Raw genomic sequence first — 4,249 nt, forward strand, 5'->3', positions numbered from 1 at the left:
GGGGAAGAGGCGGCCCGGGGGCTCCCGCCACACACGCACACGCGCGCCGGGCCGGGCCGCAGCGCCGCCTGCCGGCCGCCTCGGGAAGCGCAGCCAGGCGCCGCGGGCGGGGCCGACCCTGAGGGAGGCGGCGCGCTGCGAGCATGGCCGCTCCGCTCCGCTCCGCCCCGTCGGCCGCTCATCGCGCGCGTTTTCCCAGCTCGCGGAATCGCGAAGGAAGGAGAAGCCCTTTCACCCCACAGCCCCACCCGGCCGCGCCCCTCGGCGCCGCATCCCCGCTGCTCTGGAACGCGCCGCTCCTGAAGGCAGCGCCCTGCGGCCGCCCTGCACCTTGCTGTCATTTGCTCCCGGTGCGCTGTGCCGGCTGTCGGTGCCGGACAGAAGCTGGTTCCCTCTAGCGGGAAGAGGCAGCAGTTGGAGCGGCCGTTTACGGCTGTGGAAGCGCCGTGGATGTGCTGGGAAATGAGCTGCTTTCCGTCGCTGTATTGACAGCATGAACGCAGCGGCGCCCTGACTTCTCCCATTTACGTGGCTGTAAGCTGTGCTGTCACCCCGTTTGTGGCGGTGACAGCAGGCGGGAGCTGCAGCACATCGTGCTGCTGTGAGCAGGGAGCGTGCAGGAAGGAAGAAACCGCTGCAGGGCTGTCAGAATTGGGCAAGGGAAGAAAGAGAGCACAGAGCCGAGCGGCTGCGTCAGGTCGTGCTGGCGCTGCAGGGCTGCTCTGCACCCAGATGAGAGCCCTGATGTCCTCCCAGCAGCAGGAGAGGGGCGGCAAACAGAGCTCTTCCCACGATGATTCTTTACTGGGGGAAAACAGTCGGCAGCAAACGTGCCAGCAGCAGCCGGGCAGCACAGAGACGTGCTGCAGCCCCAGGGTCACATCCTGCAGCTGACCCACCGAGATGGGATGTTGTGCAAGAAGCGCCGACGCGATTTCCGAGCCTTGCAATCACGGCAGAGCGCTCCTGCCCTCTAGTGCCCTTCCCTTCCCCTCTCCCGGGCTGTTCCCTCCCATCCCCATCCCTCGTTCTGCTCCCCTCTGCTTGCAAGGCCGGGCGGTGCCTGTCTATCCCTCCAGCAGTGCTGAGGTTCGGTAATTCAGTGTCCCATTCAGTAAGTGCTGCTGTCACCGTTTCACCCCCCAGAGCCGCGGGGATGTGGCACTGAGGGATGCGGCACTGAGGGATGTGGCACTGAGGGATGCGGCAGTGGGCACAGTGGGGTTGGGCATTGGATCCCAGAGGGTTTTTTCCAACCTCCATGGCTCTGATTCTAAGCACAACGAAGCCCAAGTGACAGACACAATGCGGTGACCTGATATTGCCACTGCCAACACAACCCCTCCCTTTGAACTGGGGAGAGATGAAAACATGTCGGTGGAAGCAAACGAGGGACAGGATTCCCACCACCTGTTAATGGATTCAACTCCTCTCTGTGTGTGCAGTGGCAGGACAGATAGCGGTGAGATGGAGAAGAACTGCTCAGGAAAGGAGTGCAGGTGGGGCTAATAAGGGGTGCAGAGGAATGGTGCAGGAGGGGCCAGAGCTGGGAGATGAAGCAGGTGAGGTCAGAGCATCTGCATCTGTCCCCTGCAAAAACACGTGTGTGAGATGGACTGCAAGTCCTCCATCTAGAGCACATCCCCAATTTCAACCTCGGCACCCTACAGTTTTACTCAGTGTGCTGACAGCATCTAGCTGGTGGTCCTGGCTGTAGGACAATCCAGCACAGAGACATGAGCAAGACACGAGCACCTGGCTGACGGAGATGGCATTTTCCCATTCAGCGATGCCTGTCCTGCTGCACCCGCAGCCGTGCGGCCCTGGGACTGCTTTGCAGCCCTGCCAGATGTCCCATCGCTGACCCGTCATTGCCGGGACTTGATTTTCCCACCGGCTTTCTCTTTCTCCGCTCGGGTGCGGGCTCTAGAGGGCAGCAGATGCCGGGTGATGGGCACAGCGACCTCCGAGCCCTGGCTGGGAGCCCACTAACGGGGATGGGGGGGGGCCGGGTCCGGTTCTGTGTGCAGGGGCACAAACACAGTCCTGCTCCCTGCCCTGCTGCCTCACTGCCTTTGCTTTTTCCTCCCCACCGCCACAAATCTCCCGAAGGAGTGAGACACCAAAACCAGAAGGGATACTGAACGCTTGGTGCTCAGGATAAGGAAGAACTTCTGGCAGCTCCACCGAGCTGGTCTTCACCTACAAGTTGAGGCTGTGGGCTGTCAGTGGGGATGGGAAAGGTGCAGGGAACCCTCCTTGCTCTCAGCCTGTCCTGGGCACTCACTGCCACTTGCAGATCCTGAGTGCATCTTCTTGGGGTCACGCGTGGTCCCAAGGCCATCCCTGCTGCCTCAGCTGCTGCTGCTCTGCATCCGTGAGACCACTGACAGGCAGTGCAGCTGGATTAGAGGAAAAAACTGGAAATGGAGAAAGGAAAAGAATAAGGTTGGGAGAATTTTGCAGAATTTTCTCCCATTATCCACCACTGCTGTTCCCAAGGAGCTGGGTGCCACCGGCCCTGTATTGCAGCAACCCATGAGGACCTGGCAGCAAAATTAGAAAAGATCCACCCATCTCACAGCCACGTCATTGCTCCATGCAAAGTGCTCCCCAAAACTCAGCTGGGCTTCCAGGTGACCCTGCCTGCTTCACCCTATGGAGGAAGCTGAAGGTGTCCTGTGCCCCTCCTCCTTCCCCCACTGGAAAGAGCAAAACCAGAATGAATCAAAAAAGGAAATCAAAATCAATATTCCAAAGTCAAATAGTAAAAATCCCACTATGGACACAGAGGTCACCTGGAGAAAAACGCAATCGGAGGTGACAGCCCTGCTCCCGCATCCCAGGTGGGCAGACCTCACTCCCAAGGCACAGTGCCACCTGCCCACCTTCCAGCAGCAGGTTGTGCACAGACAGTGGGCGCAGAGACCTGGGAGGATGGAGAGAAGGACCCTGTGATGTCTGTGAGGTGAGGAGCAGGCTGTCCCATCCCCAGAGCAGGGCTGCCCAACCCCACGCTGTCTCCATCATGCCACAGATCGCAGCCTGAAGTCATTGCCCATGTGTGGCACGTAGCCCTGGTAATGATGCAAACTTCAAACCATTATTTCTCAGCACCGAAGGGTTGTTTAGTGCCGTTTTCCCTCCTCCTTTTCTTTTTCTTGTTTCTTTTATTCTCAGACTTGACCTCTGATTCTGGCTGGGATTTTATGTTGGGTTCTTTTTATTATTGTTTTTTCTCTATCTTTTCTTTTTCTTTTTTTTTTTTTGCACCATATTAGCAGCAGAGAGAAACATCCCAGGAAGTCTGTTTGCCAACAAAGCTTTCTTTAGCAGACAGACAATGGAAAAGCAGAAGAGAATGCTCTGGGCTGGATGTGGCATTTCCAGCACTGCAGTGGCTGCTCTCTGCCCCCTGCAGCTGTCCAGGGGTGACCTTCAGCTCTGTGAATAGCTGATGTCCTCACCCAAGGTGTGCCTGCATGCCCTGCTGCTGGAGCATCTCAGCTGTGCGATGGCCCCATCCCAGCACTCACCTCTCCTGTCATTGCTACCAGTTTCCTTCCTTTCAGTCCTTGTTGATCCAGCCTGCCCAGGGAATCATTTAACTCCAAATCCTTCAGGGTTTATTTAGCTCCATCTCTGACAAACCTGGTGCGGGCAGTGGCTGGATGGCATAGCTCTTGCTGCATGCAGGTGGGTCTAAGCTGCAATGAGCCCTTAGGGAAGCAGCTGGAGTTGCTGCCCCAGGCCCAGGGATAAGCAATGAGCAGGAACAGCCCCTTCCCCATAAGCCATAGGGGTTTGGGGTGGAGGAAGAGGAAGCAAAGCTAGAAACATCCTGACTTTATCAACTTCACCTTCAGCAGGAGTCAGCGCTCCTCGTTCCTCTTCAGCAAAGACGCAGCAGAAATGGAACAGATCCAAAGGAGTGCAACAAATAGTATCAATAATCCATGAGAAGAGATTAAAAAGACTTAGGCCTGTTTAGTTTGAGAGGGGGTGGGAGAGAGGGGAAAATAAGGAGGGCATGGCAGAGGCATACAAAGCGACAAGTGGAGATGCCTGGGAGCACGGGCTGCCCTTGCAGTGCCAGGACGAGAGGCACTGGTGTGGTTGGAGGGCAACACCTTGTGAAGTGACAGCGGGAGTAAAGGAAATGAGATTAGAAACCCAGGAGAAGTGGCTCCACAAACATCCCTGCTGCATGGGGACAGCGTGGGGACAACGCAGCGCAGGGAGGGTGGCA

The sequence above is a fragment of the Centrocercus urophasianus genome, unplaced genomic scaffold, assembly GCF_019232065.1.
Source record: "Centrocercus urophasianus isolate 14NV4802_14NV808 unplaced genomic scaffold, USGS_Curo_1.0 seq_34, whole genome shotgun sequence".
NCBI classification, from domain to species: Eukaryota; Metazoa; Chordata; class Aves; order Galliformes; family Phasianidae; genus Centrocercus; species Centrocercus urophasianus.